Raw genomic sequence first — 18,788 nt, 5'->3', positions numbered from 1 at the left:
AAATAGGGAGACTGCGGACAGAGGGCTGAAATGGTTAAGTGTCGACAAGTTAATCCGGAGGTTGATGGTTCGACTCCCGGCACTCTAAGTAATAGACTTTATGCACATGACATCATTTTGACCTAAAGATGGCGGCTGGATGACATCAATGCATAAGGTTTATTGTTCTTTGTTCAAACCTTAACAATAACATCAGACTTTGCAAGCAACTGGTACACAGTTAAAACATTCTTAGCTCTTAAAGAAATCGAGGCTGGCAGGGCATTTCTGTGTAGATAAAACTCCACACATGATTTTGTTAAATTTGATTAATTTTCCTTCTTGTTGACAAGAAAATGAAATTTCACAAAAACAAACAATATTATTATTTGAAGTTAGCGCCCTCTAGTGACGTCTATTATCAAACCGTCTGGTACCCAACATTTTCTCACGTTTAGAGCACGTGTGCTTATTATGGTACCTGCCTTTCCACATAATACGCGCAGTGAAGCGGTAGATGTTAGTTTCCAAACGCCAGGAGTCGATCGCTACTCGAAAGGATCCGATGTAATCAGTAGTCGTCAAACGGAGCAGCAATACGTAGACTCGCTACCATTCCTTGAGCTTTTTCTCCCTAAGATTTGTTTGTGTTTTTTTGTATGGTAGATACACCGATATTTTGGAGTTTCGCTCTAAAGTTCCGACATTTAATTTATTTATTTTTATTCACAACCATTACTATACAGAGGGGTCATGTATTGCTGATTTTTAAAGTATATTTCAAGATTTTTAAATATACAACAAAGCAATGCGTAGCCACAGAATACAAACTCTTCATCAACTAAAAGGGTATGATTTGTTAAAAACGGTTTATCAATACGGTATTCTTCAGATTAAGCTAATCAAAGACTGCCATTCCCTAAACAAAGGATTCCTGTGTCCATTTCATCAACGCCACGGGTCGATTTGTAAAAACAGTTTATCAACATGTTATTGTTCAAACGAAACCAATCAAAGACTGCCAGTACCTAAACAAAGCGTTCATGTAGCATTACTGATTTTATCATAATTTTATGAAGCTCCATTATTTTTATTTCAGATTTTTTAAAATTAAAGACCACGCGAGTCCTGTCGCAGCATAGGCTACTGTTCGTGTGTACTACACTGCTGTGCGCACAGTTTAAGATTTCATCAACGCCACAGGTCGATTTGTAAAACAGTTTATAAAATACGGTATCATTCAAATTATGCCAAACAAAGACCGGCATTAACCAAACAAAGGATTCATGTAGCATAACTGATTTTATCATAATTTTATAAAGCTCCGTTATATTTATTTCAGATTTTTTAAAATTACACACCACGAGTCCCTTTTCAGCATACTTTGTATGTGCACTACACTGCTGTGCGTACAGTTTAAGATTTTATTAATTTTGGTTTTTACCCATACACCGATGTGTGTTAGCACTGTATACTCAGTACTTTCCCGAGTCCTGTGAAAAAAACATCACAGGCATGTTACTCGGGTGGGATTCGAACCCACGACCCTTGCAATTCTAGAGCAGTGTCTTACCAACTAGACTACCGAGGTTGCCCGGCAGCTAGAGGCAGTTCGAATCCTATGTTTTGGCAGCGGGTACCGCAACGATATAATAGATGTTAAATTTGCATCGGGGATAAAGAATATTAATTTTGGTTTTTACCCATACACCGATGTGTGTTAGCACTGTATACTCAGTACTTTCCCGAGTCCTGTGAAAAAACATCACAGGCATGTAATAGATGTTAATTAAGGCTTATTAATTAACAATTTTAACATTTTTTACGATAAGAATTAAGCTTATGTTCTAAGCTCCAATTTGGTATAATAAACTCACTCTTTCGTATTATGGTTTAGGAGATTAGGCTGCCGCAAAAACGTGTACAAACACTATGGGATTTAGGGAGAAACAAAGAATAATAATAATAATAATAATAATAATAATAAAAATAATAAAAATCTCGACGAAAACAATACCTGTTCCGACGGACAGTCGGAACAGCTAATAAAAACAAAAAAGTTTCAAAAAAGTTGTGTAGCTCTTGGTATTAGGTCACACTTCCCGGTTGACCCGCAAGTAAAGGTCAAAATGGGCCCACAGCTACCAAAGACTAATCTGCAATGCCAAGGAGTCTATAACTGAAAAAGTTTAAGCAATCGGTTGTGAAGATCTTGATATATAGTCCCACTTCAAGTTGACCCAGAAGTTGAGGTCAACATAGGGTCACAGTTTTTCAAAGTTAATATTTATTGCCTTAGAGTCTATAACTGAAGTTTGAACATTGGCTTTGTACTTCTTGAGATATTGGCCCACTTCCGGTCGACCCGGAAGTAAAGGTCAACATGGGGTCAAATGTGTTTCAAACTAATCTTGAATGTCCACGGAGTCTATAACTTAAAAAAAGTTTGAAAATCGGTTGTATATTTCTTGAGATATGGTCCCACTTCCGGTTGACCCGGAAGTAGAGGTCAACTTGAGGTCACGGTTTGTCAAAAGTTATATTTTTATGCCTCAGGAGTTTATAACTGAAAAAAGTTTTATAATCTGTTGTATAGTTCTTGAGATATGGTCCCACTTCCGGCCGACCCGGAAGTAGGGGTCAACTTGAGGTCACGATTTTTCAAAATTAATCTCCAATCCCCAAAGAGTCTTTAGCAACAAACAGTCTTAAAATCGGCTGTATACTTCTTGAGATATGGTGCTGCAAAGATTTTCTAATTTAATATGCAAATGAGGGCCATGTGGTTAACTAATTAGGACTCTTCCTCTAGTACACAGTACAATACGAAAGTGTAAGGCCGCCAGGGCTACCGCTACCCATGCTTTGAATATTAAATACTTATGAAATCAGATTGATGTGTCATTGTTATTATTATGTTGTCCGATAGAGTAAAAGTATTTTTCATGCGTATACGCAAAGCGAAGGAGCATAAAATGACGGGTTTTATTTTGTTTCTTGCAAATTTCCCCGCATGTTTCCATCCCCAAGGCAAACACTAATTGACAATAATGTGTAGATAGTTGTGTCGGTTTCTACAACTAATTTTGGTGGTTTTTGTGGGTCAGATTCGTTTCGGTGCATAGAGATGGGTTCCCGGTTTATCATCTTAAATATCATCTGATGCTGTGGGTTTTTCTTTCTTGAGTTTTTCCGTGTGTTTTCACGGTTACCACATGGTTACCAAGAGCAAAACACACATACACCGCAAGAAACAGAAGAAAAATGCCCGCGGCATCCGACTTCTACTCTACATTTTATGGGAAGTAGAGTCGGGCAGCCCGCAGTAGTCGCGCAACCAGCAGAGAGCACCCGCTGCAACTCGACTATCTCATTGCGTGGGACCATAAACGACTTGTCCACAATTCTGCGATTAGCGCAGAATTTGGCGACAAACAGAGCTACGAAGTTGTGCCCTGTGGTCTTGAAAGAATTTTGTACGCAGAATGTGTAGGGAACCATGGGGGAATGGGTTATCACACCTGCGGGCGCCATTTCCCGCCGCCGATAGCTTCATTCGACGGCGGGGTATCAAGACAAGTGCGAACGTCATACATCTTGTGGAGGATTCAATCGTCATATTTCCGGATACTGAAATGGAATATAAGTATGTTTAAACCTTAAAATTCACTTATATTGTATACATGTACGTGCTTACTATGGTGTTGTAGATAGGGATATGCGAATGTCAGTGAAGACGTTCGATTTCAATCGTTGGTTTCAATTTGTAAATTAGCACGACATTATACGTATACATGTATCTGACATGACACAGCACGACTAAGTATAGTAACATTTTTAATTATGGTGATTTTACAGGCAATCTAATAACCTGGCATGCTCGGCGCGGTGTTCCTCTTGCTATATAAATACTAAGTACCAATCGTGACGTATTTCATAGGGACCCCAACGGAAATAAGCCAAAGATAAAAATTGGCTTTATTGGGTTATCCTTGTTTTGTATATTTTTGTGTCCTATTTTTATTGTGTCGAAATTAATTTATCTTATTTCATGGTCTGTTTTGGATTGCTGTCTATGTATTTTTGACATGTTTTTATCAAAATAAATTCAAATCAAATCAAATCAAGTTTTGTCAATGATAGTAAACCTGGCATGCTCTGCGCGGTGTCTTTGTGTGCTGTGTGTACTTTATTAAGCACCAAGTTGGGTATTTCATAAAAGCCCAACGGAAATAAGCCAAAGATCTTGGCTTACTATTGGGTTATCCTTGTTTATTTTTGTGTCCTATTTTTATTGTCTTCAAAATTAGTTTATCTTATTTCATCGTCTGTTTCCGATTGCTGTGTATGTATTTTTGACATGTTTTTATCCAAATAAATTCAAATCAAATCAAATCAACTCAATGATAGTAAACCTGGCATGCTCTGCGCGGTCTCCCTCTGTGCTGTGTGTACTTTATTAAGCCCCAAGTTGGGTATTTCATAGGAGCCCAAGATATTGGCTTAGGGTTATCCTTGGATATTTTTTTGTCCTTTTGTTATTGTGTTCTAAATTAATTATCTTAATTCATCGTCTTTTCTCTCAATGTTGTGTAGGTTTGCGATCGTCATAATTTAGGATACTGAAATGAAACTCAAGTGTATTCTTATATACTTATGAACTTGTGGTAAACATATTTACCATGGTGTTGTAGAAAGGGATGTCAATGAAAATTATTGCTGGATGTCTGTGAAGACATTCTGTTCCAAACGTTGGTTCAATTTGTAAATATAACACGACTATCTCATTTTTAATGAAAGTAATTTTATAGGCAACTTACTAATAGCCTGGCATGCTCTGCGCGGTGTCTCTCTCTGAGCCGTGTGTACGTTAAGGACCAAGATGGGTAGTCAGAGACATCCCAATGGTTTATTCGGTTATCCTAGGATATTTTTTTGCGTCTTCTTAGTTAATTTATTTTAATCCATCGTCTTTTCTCCTATTGTGTATGTACTGTTAACATTCAAATAAATTCAAAGTGTTGTTCGTGGCGGGGTATGACATTAATATTGTGAGTTTTTAAGGAACTGTAGTTAGTGGATAATGAATTTGTTCTACCACGGTCATTGGTGCAAACATGTACTTGTATGTCTACAAGTGAAGTTAAAGTCGCTGTTAATGTTTATAAATTTATAACTGTTTGCATGATTTTCTTCATAAAGATTACCTTTTTTTAGTCAATTTGTAAACAGAAATCCCCTTTGAAAAGCACTACATCAGAGGCAATTTGTGTATGTACATAAAAAAGGTTGAACGGCGCAGAATTTGGCGATAAGCAAGATAGGGTATGCTTGCGGCGCCTTTTCCCGCCGGCTCTATGCTACGGCTGCGTCCGATGTCGGGGCTCAATGTGACATCGTGTTGAGGTTTCAATCGTCATAATTCCGGGTACTGAAATGAAACTAATTATATTTTTATAAACCTTACCATTCACTTATTGTGTACGCGCTTACTATGGTGTTGCAGAATGGGATGCGAGTGTCAGTGAAGACCTTCGGTTCCAATCGCCGTTTTCATTTTGTAAATATAACACGACTATAGGGCCTTCTGACATTTTAATGATAATAACTTTATAGGCAACTTGATAGTAGCCTGGCATGCTCTGCGCGGTGTCCTTCTGTGTTGTGTGTAATTTAAGCACCAAGTCGGGTGTTTCATAGGGGCCCACTGGAAATAAGCCACAGATATTGGCTTTATTGGGTTATCCTTGTATATTTTTGTGTCCTATTTTTATTGTGTTTCAAAACTAGTTTATCTTATTTCGTCGTCTTTTGTCCTATTGTTGTGTTTGTATTTTGAAATGTTTTTTATCTGAATAAATTCAAATCAAACCAAATAAAAGTGTTGTTCTCGACAAGGTATGTAATTGTAGAATAAACACTAATTGTACAAAGACTGTGGTGTCGAGAATTGTTATAATTGATTAGTCTGGTCCGAGTCATTTTTTTCTTTTTTCTTTTTTTTCTTTCTGTTTTTGGTTGCTTTTGTTTTTTGTCCTTGTTGTCAAAGTCCTTGTCTGTCTGTTGAAATCATGTTCATCAATATTTGTTTTCTAGTGTATGCTTAAATTGTTATTGTCGACGTGAAAAATAATTGTTCATTAATTGATTGATTGATATTGTGGGATGTTTTTAAGGCACTGTTATCAGTGGATAATAAATTTGTTCTACCACGGTCATTGGTGCAAACATGTTCTTGTTGGTCTACATATCTTATTTAATAAATAAAAGTCGCTGTTAATATTTATAAGCCTAAATTGGTTTGTTTGAGTCAGTTTGCTAGATGTCAGTGAAGACATTTGGTTCCAATCGTGAGTTTCAATTTGTAAATATAAACGACAATAGGCCCTGTTTATGTTTTTAATGATAGTAATTTTATAGACAACTTGATAGTAGCCTGCTGCTCTGCGCGGTGTACCTCTGTGCTGTGTGTACTTTAAGGACCACATTAGGTATTTCATTGGGACCCCAGTGGAAATAAGCTTTATTGGGTCACCTTGGAAATTTTTATAACCTTGGAATGTCAAGAGATGTTCGGACTGAACACCTAGTCAGTAGGGAATGCCAGTCTTTTATTGGCTCAATATTCATGTAAATGTTAAAGTTTTGATAAAATGGCTTTATAAACCAACCCTCTGCATTGATGAAATTGTAAACTGTACACGGGGCAGTGTACTGTAGTATGCACAGACACACGTTGTGCTTGGCGGTGTATGGCGTGGCCATCTGCAAGACACACTCACATCGCACAAACCAGCGCACTGACCAATCGGCGTGCCTACGATTGGCGTCAATTGGTGTTTTTTGTTGTTTGAATAAAATTATCTTAAGAAATAATAACATGTGTATTATACTTAAAAACAAACAGGGTTGTCAGCAACACCTTTGTTTCTTTTTAAAAGCTCAATATAAAGTAAGGGGGTGCCAAATTGACACTTTTCAAATGTGGTGGGGGGGCAACGGCCCCCTTATGTCACCGCCGTTCATCCTTTGCACTTATTGTTAGACGTATTTTTTTTTTAACAATGAGAAAAAGACGTGATTACCATTACACTATTTTTGCACAGTCTGGCTCTGTAGTGTTGTTATTGTTCGATGTATAAGGGAATTGAGGGGGAACCAGACGCGTAAAAGGTCCCATTATGCAACTAGGACACATTACTCCTCGTTTAGCATACCTTCTACACTATTTTCTGCTCAGTCTGGCTCCTGTATTTTTTATTGCCTTTTTGTATTTATAAGGGTATGCTGGGGTAGCCAGACAAACGGTTAGCTTCAGTACACGCAACTCATGGGAAAACGAATTCCGCTGAAGATTTGCATGCCTGGTTTTCGCTTAATCAAAATTGTCGATAATATTGAACAAATTGTGATATATCAACATTTTCTATATTTCGATATGATTAAAGTATTTACATCCGCGGTATCTATCTCAAAAAAATGTTGTGTATTAAAGTGTTAACGATATATCGACGGACGTTATCTAGCTGAACAGTAAAAAATGTAAATATTAACGCAGATGGTGGTCAGTTAACTTTGTAACCTTGTAACTGTCACTCTTCAATAGTCTCTACTGGTCATTTTTTGTGGGTTGGTTCTGACAGAGTGAAATAAAATTTTGAACTCGCATTTCAGACAAATTTTAACATTGTTAATGTCCATGTATTTTTAAATTGTCTTCGCTTTGCGTTTTTTTTATCCACTGTTTTATCTTTTAAATAAACATTTTATTTGGTTCTAATACAGTATATTTATGTCATCAGCAAATTGAACAATAAAAAACACATTGTGCCAATCTCTTTTATATATGACCCTGGGTTATTTCTTCATTTTTATACAACTGCTTAAATATTTGCTTACTGATTTGTTGGTATTCCTGTAATCTTGTGAATGTAAAGCGTTGTGAGATTTCATGTATAACATAAAGAACATTAAGAATAAATTACTTTTAATTTGATTTATTTGTCGAGTTCTACGTGGTGGTGACGTTGTTAGAGAACTGTTTTCTGATCATCAACTAACTTTCTATGGATCGCAGTCATCTGTTTTCTCAGCATCAACTCACTCTCTATGGATCGCAGTCATCTGTTTTCTCAGCATCAACTCACTTTCTATGGAACGCAGTCATCTGTTTTCTCAGCATCAACTAACTTTCTATGGATCGCAGTCATCTGTTTTCTCAGCATCAACTCACTCTCTATGGATCGCAGTCATCTGTTTTCATAGCATCAACTAACTTTCTATGGATCGTTCTCCTCTCCAACCACGACACTTTGGGAATGCCGAAGTCACCCACCTCATCTATTAATGGCCATGGACGTATGAACTTAGACCACTGATAACCATTTTCTTAGTGGTGTCAACCATTAGGCCCCCGTATATGGAGCGCTCTACGCGGCCAAGGATATCGATCGGTTCTAGTTATAGGTGTAGGTAGGCATTTAATATATTTGTTATCATATTTGTAATGTTAACAAAACTTTAGTCCCTAAACAGGTTGCCTGGTTACTAACTGTATTCTTTTTGTTGTCAAGCAGGACGAGGCTCTTTGATGTATGGCGCGCTCTTTGCGGCAAAGCAAGTTGGTCGGTTCTAGTTAGGTGGGCATTAAATATCTTATACACTGTTACCCATGTTATCATATATTATGTAATGTTAACAAAACTTTATTTCCAAAACAGGTTGTTCCAAGTCGATCCTTTAAGAGAACCTACTCTGCGGTAGTAGACGTAGACTGGCACTCTACCTAACAAGTTTCTATGATACTTGCGAATATGGGAATATATTGAAGGGATACAAACTCTTTATGAGTCAGTGACGTTAATAGCGAATTGGAAGTAGGTAGACTGGCACTCTACCTAACAAGTTTCTATGATACTTGCGAATATGGGAATATATTGAAGGGATACAAACTCTTTATGAGTCAGTGATGTTAATAGCGAGAAGTCCACTCGATCCAATAAGAGAACCTACAGTGCGGAAGTAGGTAGACTGGCACTCTACCTAACAAGTTTCTATGATACTTGCGAATATGGGATTGTATTGAAGGGATACAAACTCTTAATGAGTCAGTGACGTTAATAGCGAATTAGAAGTAGGTAGACTGGCACTCTACCTAACAAGTTTCTATGATACTTGCGAATATGGGAATATGTTGAAGGAATACAAACTCTTTACGAGGCGGTGACGTTAGAAGCGAATTGGAAGTAGGTAGACTGGCACTCTACCTATCAAGTTTTTATGATACTTGCGAATATGGGAATATATTGAAGGGATACAAACTCTTTATGAGTCAGTGACGTTAATAGCGAATTGGAAGTAGGTAGACTGGCACTCTACCTAACAAGTTTCTATGATACTTGCGAATATGGGAATATATTGAAGGGATACAAACTCTTTATGAGGCGGTGACGTTAATAGCGAGTTGGAAGTAGGTAGACTGGCACTCTACCTATCAAGTTTCTATGATACTTGCGATTAAGGGAATATATTGAAGGGATACAAACTCTTTATGAGTCAGTGATGTTAATAGCGAATTGGAAGTAGGTAGACTGGCACTCTACCTATCAAGTTTTTATGATACTTGCGAATATTGGAATATATTGAAGGGATACAAACTCTTTATGAGTCAGTGACATTAATAGCGAGAAGTCCACTCGATCCAATAAGAGAACCTACGGTGTGGAAGTAGGTAGACTGGCACTCTACCTAACAAGTTTCTATGATACTTGCGAATATGGGAATATATTGAAGGGATACAAAGTCTTTATAAGGCGGTGAAGTTAATAGCGAATTGGAAGTAGGTAGACTGGCACTCTACCTAACAAGTTTCTATGATACTTGCGAATATGGGAATATATTGAAGGAATAAGAACTCACTCCGGTGCAGTGACCTTAATAGTGAGAAGTCCACTCGATCCACCAAGAGAACCTACTCTGTGGTAGTAGGTAGACTGGCACTCTATGTAACAAATTCCTATGATACTTGCGGATATGGGAATATGTTGAAGGAATAAGAACTCACTCCAGGGAAGTGACGTTCTGAGCGAGAAGTCCGATCGATCCACTAAGAGAACCTACTCTGCGGTAGTAGGTAGACTGGCACTCTACGTAACAAATTCCTATAATACTTGCGAATATGGGAATATGTTGAAGGAATAAGAACTCACTCCAGGGAAGTGACGTTCTGAGCGAGAAGTCTGATCGATCCACTAAGACAACCTACTCTGCGGTAGTAGGTAGACTGGCACTCTACGTAACAATTTCCTATGATACTTGCGAATATGGGAATGTTGAAGGAATAAGAACTCACTCCAGGGAAGTGACGTTCTAAACGAGAAGTCCGATCGATCCACTAAGAGAACCTACTCCTGCGGTAGTAGGTAGACTGGCACTCTACGTAACAATTTCCTATGATACTTGCGAATATGGGAATATGTTGAAGGAATAAGAACTCACTCCAGGGAAGTGACGTTCTGAGCGAGAAGTCCATGCGATCCACTAAGAGAACCTACTCTGCGGTAGTAGGTAGACTGGCACTCTATGTAACAAATTCCTATAATACTTGCGAATATGGGAATACGTTGAAGGAATAAGAACTCACTCCAGGGAAGTGACGTTCTGAGCGAGAAGTCCGATCGATCCACTAAGAGAACCTACTCTGCGGTAGTAGGTAGACTGGCACTCTACGTAACAAATTCCTATAATACTTGCGAATATGGGAATACGTTGAAGGAATAAGAACTCACTCCAGGGAAGTGACGTTCTGAGCGAGAAGTCCGATCGATCCACTAAGAGAACCTACTCTGCGGTAGTAGGTAGACTGGCACTCTACGTATTAATTTCCTATGATACTTGCGAATATGGGAATATGTTGAAGGAATAAGAACTCACTCCAGGGAAGTGACGTTCTGAGCGAGAAGTCCATGCGATCCACTAAGAGAACCTACTCTGCGGTAGTAGGTAGACTGGCACTCTATGTAACAAATTCCTATAATACTTGCGAATATGGGAATACGTTGAAGGAATAAGAACTCACTCCAGGGAAGTGACGTTCTGAGCGAGAAGTCCATGCGATCCACTAAGACAACCTACTCTGCGGTAGTAGGTAGACTGGCACTCTACGTAACAATTTCCTATGAAACTTGTGAATATGGGAATATGTTGAAGGAATGAGAACTCACTCCAGCGAAGTGACGTTCTGAGCGAGAAGTCCGATCGATCCACTAAGAGAACCTACTCTGCGGTAGTAGGTAGACTGGCACTCTACGTAACAAATTCCTATGATACTTGCGAATATGGGAATATGTTGAAGGAATAAGAACTCACTCCAGGGAAGTGACGTTCTGAGCGAGAAGTCCGATCGATCCACTAAGAGAACCTACTCTGCGGTAGTAGGTAGACTGGCACTCTACGTAACAATTCCTATGATACTTGCGAATATGGGAATATGTTGAAGGAATAAGAACTCACTCCAGGGAAGTGACGTTCTGAGCGAGAAGTCCGATCGATCCACTAAGAGAACCTACTCTGCGGTAGTAGGTAGACTGGCACTCTACGTAACAATTTCCTATGATACTTGCGAATATGGGAATATGTTGTAGGAATAAGAACTCACTCCAGGGAAGTGACGTTCTGAGCGAGAAGTCCGATCGATCCACTAAGACAACCTACTCTGCGGTAGTAGGTAGACTGGCACTCTACGTAACAATTTCCTATGAAACTTGTGAATATGGGAATATGTTGAAGGAATGAGAACTCACTCCAGCGAAGTGACGTTCTGAGCGAGAAGTCCGATCGATCCACTAAGACAACCTACTCTGCGGTAGTAGGTAGACTGGCACTCTACGTAACAAATTCCTATGATACTTGCGAATATGGGAATATGTTGAAGGAATAAGAACTCACTCCAGGGAAGTGACGTTCTGAGCGAGAAGTCCGATCGATCCACTAAGAGAACCTACTCTGCGGTAGTAGGTAGACTGGCACTCTACGTAACACTTTCCTATGATACTTGCGAATATGGGAATATGTTGAAGGAATAAGAACTCACTCCAGGGAAGTGACGTTCTGAGCGAGAAGTCCAATCGATCCACTAAGACAACCTACTCTGCGGTAGTAGGTAGACTGGCACTCTACGTAACAATTTCCCATGATACTTGCGAATATGGGAATATGTTGAAGGAATAAGAACTCACTCCAGGGAAGTGACGTTCTGAGCGAGAAGTCCGATCGATCCACTAAGAGAACCTACTCTGCGGTAGTAGGTAGACTGGCACTCTACGTAACAAATTCCTATGATACTTGCGAATATGGGAATATGTTGAAGGAATAAGAACTCACTCCAGCGAAGTGACGTTCTGAGCGAGAAGTCCGATCGATCCACTAAGAGAACCTACTCTGCGGTAGTAGGTAGACTGGCACTCTACGTAACAAATTCCTATGATACTTGCGAATATGGGAATATGTTGAAGGAATAAGAACTCACTCCAGGGAAGTGACGTTCTGAGCGAGAAGTCCACTCGATCCACTAAGAGAACCTACTCTGCGGTAGTAGGTAGACTGGCACTCTACGTAACAAATTCCTATGATACTTGCGAATATGGGATTGTATTGAAGGAATAAGAACTCACTCCGGTGCAGTGATGTTCTGAGCGAGAAGTCCACTTGATCCACTAAGAGAACCTACTCTGCGGTAGTAGGTAGACTGGCACTCTACGTAACAAATTCCTATGATTCTTGCGAATATGGGAATATATTGAAGGAATAAGAACTCACTCCAGTGCAGTGACCTTAATAGCGAGAAGTCCATGCGATCCACCAAGAGAACCTACAGTGGGTAGTAGGTAGACTGGCAATCTCTTGTTACTTTTTTTTTTAACAATCTTGTTTGTTTTTTTAATGTTTTTACCAGTTTCTGCCTTTTTTTTATTTCCCTTAACAACATTTTTTTTGTGTTTGTGTACAGATGGTGCCGGTTAATTGTTCATTCCACTTATCTTAACTTTGTAAGAACGAGAAGTCCACTCGATCCACTAAGAGAACCTACTCTGCGGTAGTAGGTAGACTGGCACTCTACGTAACAATTTCCTATGATAGTTGCGATTATGGGAATATATTGAAGGAATAAGAACTCACTCGGAGGCAGTGATGTTAATAGTGAGAAGTCCACTGGATCCATTAGAGAACCTACTCTGCGGTAGTAGGTAGACTGGCACTCGACCAACAAAACCCTATGATGCGAGGGCTTGAGAATATGGGATTATAATGAAAAACAATAAAAACTCACTCCGAGTTAGCGACGTTAATAGCGAGAAGTCCCCTCGATCCACCAAGAGAACCTACAGTGGTTAGTAGGTAGACTGGCACTCTCTTGCTTTTTTTTTTTTTTAAGAAACTTTTTTCAATTACTTTTATCGTGGGGGTCAAAGGGCTAGGAACGGCCAGGAATGTCTGAAGTATTGAGCAACTTCTCACCCATGAAACATTCTATTTGGCCAGCGTCTCCAAAAGCCTCTCCTAGTCAAACTCCTACTGCCCGGCTTCCCGTGCCGATCCCTGTTTAGAACAGTGGGCAGAGGTGTGTTTTAAGTTAAGCAAATGACAGTACGTGCCCGGAAAAAACATTGACCAAATCAGCAGTTTGTCACTGAGAAGTATTGTTTCTTTGTTACTTTCAGGTCACATTTCAAGGTTCAACATATCCAGTTACTAGGAAGGAAGAAGACAACGGGAAAAGGATTCTGTTTTGACGTTCCTGCTATTTATCTGCTCATAGAGAAAATAGAGGTGAGACAACATTCTCATTTAACTTCAAAATGTTACTGATCTTATGAAAAGCGCTTGTAATCGTTTATAAAGTGCATAGTGTTGAAAGTAGAATATAACTAAGCAAATTTTATACTCCACAAAATGGTTGACCATGTTAGTTTGCGAAGTAAAAGAAAAACTACACAATTTTGGGGCATATTCTTGTGGCTCATTGTATTCTACTTCTAAAGCATCTTTCTTAACATATGCATATTATAAAAAAATTAAAATAAGACGATTTATAAACACCAACTTGTCCAATCCCAGGCAACGTGTCCCTTTAAAGTAAATTTGAAACACTTTATTCTTATGGTCAATTGATAGCAACAAGAATGTGATAATAACCTGTATATTGTTTGCCGCGATTCACTAGTATGCATGAGCTAAATAAGCATAAAGCAAACCAAATCAAATCATAAGTCGCGTTGCTGTGACTGGTACCCTACTTACACTGCATTATTTTTTCCCAGCAAAGATGTTTGTCTAAGAAAGCAGTATTTTTTGCTTATTAACGGCTTACTGATGTTCGACCCATGTCCTCATCTGTAAGGCCAACTATAAAATAATGTGTCCTCCATCCTCGCACTATGCACAGTGCTGGGCTAAGCTTCATAAAGCTACTTAAGCACAAAAACGACCTATAAGCACAACAAAATTGTGCTACCAGAAAAAGGTTACCAGCCTAAAGACCATGTCAAAAGTTCAATTTGTACAAAGTACAAAGGCTTCAGAGGCATGAAGCCCTTTTCAGTCATCTGAAAGCACACAATCTTTCTAATAAGGCTTTTTTTTTTCTTTCATCGTTTTCAAGTACAATGACCCAAAAAAAGTTTATGGTCTTAAACAGCAGTTTGACAGTTAAACTTCACACAGCTTTTTTCAGAAGACACTGAGCTTTGGCTGTGGTGAGTAGCCCTCGCTTTGTGGTATGAGCGATATGTTGTATATGTTTGAAGTTAAGCACATGACGGTACTTGCCCAAAAAACATTGACCATAATCCGCAGTTTGTCACTAACGAGAGGGTTCTTAATGAGTAGTATTGTTTCTTTGTTACTTTCAGGTCACATTTCAAGGTTCAGCATCACCGAGTTACTAGGAAGGAAGAAGACAACAAGAAAAGGATTCTGTTTTGACATTCCTGCTATTTATCTGCTCATAGAGAAAATAGAGGTGAGACAACATTCTCATTTAAACTTCAAAATATAACTGATCTTGTGAAAAGCGCTTGTAACCGTTTATAAAATGCATATGGTTGAAAGTAGAATATAACAATGCACATTATGCCCCGCGACTAACGGGACTAGCAAGCTTGTGGGGTAAAATTTTGTACTCCACAAAATGGTTGAACATGTAATTTTGCAAAGTTAAAGGAAACCACTCGATTTGGAGGCATATTCTTGTGGCTCATTATATTCTACATTTAAAATATCTTTCTTACCATATGCGTTTCATAAAAAAAAAAAAAAAAAATGCACCAAGTTGCCTTACCCAAGCAGCGTGTCCCTTTAAAGTAAACTTGAAATGCTTTTTTTTTGATGGTCAATTGATAGCAACAGTTGAGTGTGATATTAAAGGCAGTGGACACTATTGGTAATTGTCAAAGACTAGCCTTCATTAAGTTGGTGCATCTCAACATATATGCATAAAATAACTAACCTGTGAAATTTGAGCTCAATCGGTCATCGTAGTTGCAAGATAATATAGAAAGAAAAACACCCTTGTCACACGAAGTTGTGTGCGTTTAGATGGTTGATTTCGAGACCTCAAGTTCTAAATCTGAGGTCTTGAAATCAAATTCGTGGAAAATTACTTCTTTCTCAAAAACTATGGCACTTCAGAGGGAGCCGTTTCTCACAATGTTTTATTCTATCAACCTCTCTCCCCATTACTCGTCACCAAGAATGGTTTTATGCTAATAATTATTTTGAGTAATTACCAGTAGTGTCCACTGCTCTAACCTATATCTGTTAGCCTTTTTCAACGTTTAAGCCTGGTTTCATCATTGTTACCCAAAATGACACTACAGGCAAGGCTATGCTTTGTATGGCTGTGATTGGTCAATGAAATACTCTTATAAGAAACTTTTAAGAAACCTACATATAAGAATCTTATTAACGTCTTATAAGAACCTGTATTGAGCAGTCTTATAAGAATCTTATCAGAGTCTTATAAAATTCTTATAATTTTCTTATAAGTATTTTATTTGTAAATTAGTAAGATCTATCTTAAAAGAATTACACCAGGAACTTGTAAGAAACCTTAAATAATTTTAAAGATTTTCAGAATGTCTTTTTAAGAATCTTTTAAGAAGTGTGTACGAATCTTATGAGAATAAGATTTTTAGATGAAAAGTGTACTTCATTTACTGTGAGGCAAGGTCATGCTCAAAATATCAGACCTCCCTAAAGCGAACCAAATAAAATCTTAAAACAGATAAATGACCAAACAAATTTTCAACATCGAGTTAAAAATGCTGAACTAGGATGAAGCATCAATTTTATTTTCAAAAGGTCCAGCCATTTTTTTAAATTAAACTTACAGGGTTTGAAGATAATGATGATAGAAAGCTTCTCATAAAATATAACTCGCTGAAGTGCTGTAATTTTTGAAAAATTAGTAAAACAAGTCACAATGTTTTCTTCTCAGAAATTATGTTAACATGTAAAAACCCATTAACCAGTTATGATATTATACCATAAACATAGCATTACTGGTTAATACTATTTAACATGCTAAAACTGGGACGAAAATTATTTGTTTTACTCATTTCTCATAAAACTGCAGTCAGTAAAAATTTCAAGGGAAGCTTTCTACTGTCATTATATTCAAACTGTGTACAAATTCACAGCAATTGAAGACAGGTGATGGTTAACATTGTACCGAACTCCTGAACAATGCATTTCATGTTCTAAGACCACTTTTAGCATTTAGGGTTTTGTTCAGCAAGCCACGGAAACATGCAGTTGAAAGATACCAAAGGTGTCACTGTACACATCTTGGTATGAGTAAAATAGAACATTGTTGACACATGATCACTCCAAGCTAAGGATTATGTTTGTAAACATACGTAATTTTGTGAATTTTAAACATAAAGACTTTTTGTTTTAAATAAACTTTGGGTGGAACTTCTGATGTGTGATCCTCAGAATCCTTACAAATTGAGAACTTGGGAGTTGCCAGTCAAAAGCCATGCACCCCTTTGCCTTGTTCGATATTGGAAACAAATAGTCCCTTTCCAATAAGGTGATCCCTTTGTTGCCGCTTCCAATGTGGGTTGGGTACATGGCTAAAAGGCAGTTTTTGGTTTTATGGCATGACTGGCACCCCAAAACAAGGATATCCGGAGGTCGTTGGTTCAAATTCCGCTCTAGTATTACGTTATCCTTGTTCAACTCCCAACCATTTACAATTTAACCCATTCAGTTCATTCATAAATACCTCAGACAGTTCGCTATTCCTATTGGTGGAGAGCGCGTCACGTGGGAATGTATAAACCTTTGTTTATGACCGGTAAAAAGTGTTAATTCATGGGCGTGACAAGCGACCTTGCACATGTTCTTATAAGACAGTTTCTTCATTCCTATTGGTCGAGAGCAACGGCTAAAACAGTTGTGCCAGTAGCTTACGCCAGGGCGGCGGAGGGCTCTTCCATTTCATAGCTGGAGGGGTGTTGTGTTGAAAGAAATCATTTAACAATTATAATTTTTGCATTTATTTTACTTTTTGACCAAAAAGTGATGATGTTTTTGACCGAAAAGGTAATTATGAATGGGAATCAAAGTTGTTGAATCGGTTTTCAACTAGTGGTTAAAACCCTGAGGTCCTGGTTCTTTATAAATTTACCTTGACTTCGTCTCGGTAAAATTATCAAGAACCAGGCCTCATTGGGATTAAACCACTAGTTGAAAACCTCTTCACCACACATTGATTCCCTTATTAAAAACATTATTGAATATTTCTTATGGTGGTGTATGATCTGCTGCATAAATGGCCGTCTCTGACATTGAATATACAAAATTTATGGAATATTTAGTGGAACAAATTTACTTATTTTGTTCAAAGTCAATCATCAAAGCCTGAATACTGTACTTGTGAACTGACCATTTCTGGTAAACTTTAAATATCTTTTGAGTTTTTGGAAAAGATAAAACATGTTCTCAGAATCTTTTGTGGCCACATGTTGTTCCTTCAAATATATTTATTAATGGTTATGTTTTTGTTCAATTTGTTTACAGGTGCACTTTGACAAGGATCAATTTGAACCTCGACCAAAGGACTGAAAGTTTAGGCTGACTGCTGTCCCAACCATCTTCCCTCACTGCAAAGTATCCAAACTAAACTGATAAAGAAGTCGCCCCGATGCAGATTGCACATGCCCATCATGACATGCATAACGGAAGAAGGTAGCAAAGCAACATCAGCCTATAGCATTCCTACTATGTAGAGCACTACAATGCTCTTCCACTGGAAGTTGTAAATTAAAGGCACTATGGACATTATTGGTAACTACTCAAATAGTTGCTATCATAAAAACTTACTAACTTGGTAACGAGCAATGCAGAGCCGTTGATAACGTAAAACATTGTGAGAATCAGCTCCCTGTAATGTAACATTTCTCGCTTTAATTATAAAAGACTTCAGGTCTGATGAAGCTTTTTATTTGGCATCTGCAACCACACAAGTTTGTGCAGAAGAATATTTTTTCTTTCATTATTCTCTTGCAAATAAAATGACCAATTGAGTCCAAATTTTCACAGATTTGTTATTTTATTCATATATTATTATGCACCAGGTGATAATAGACCTTTATCATGGTGCAGCCATCTTGAAATTCTCCCATTGATTTGAATGTTACCGAACCGAGGCTGGAAGAACAAAATAGTCTGGTTCCTATTTGCAAAATGATGATTAGCATATAAAATTATTATTTGATACAAGGAACAAGACCAAGATAGAGGCA

The 18,788-nt window shown here is 38.0% G+C and overlaps 1 long non-coding RNA gene across 1 annotated transcript; it reads left to right on the top strand.

Annotated features, from left to right (window-relative positions):
- The first annotated feature begins 3,543 nt into the window (after positions 1 to 3,543).
- On the top strand, positions 3,544 to 18,493 carry LOC117288524. The gene is made up of 5 exons (XR_004518883.1): positions 3,544 to 3,625; positions 8,556 to 8,618; positions 13,698 to 13,806; positions 14,889 to 14,998; positions 18,064 to 18,493. It is a non-coding gene; the product is annotated as an uncharacterized LOC117288524 (long non-coding RNA).
- Positions 18,494 to 18,788: the final 295 nt, after the last annotated feature.

Source organism: Asterias rubens, chromosome 3 (genome assembly GCF_902459465.1).
Source record: "Asterias rubens chromosome 3, eAstRub1.3, whole genome shotgun sequence".
Lineage (NCBI taxonomy): Eukaryota > Metazoa > Echinodermata > Asteroidea > Forcipulatida > Asteriidae > Asterias > Asterias rubens.
This window is presented reverse-complemented; position numbering and strand designations above follow the sequence as displayed.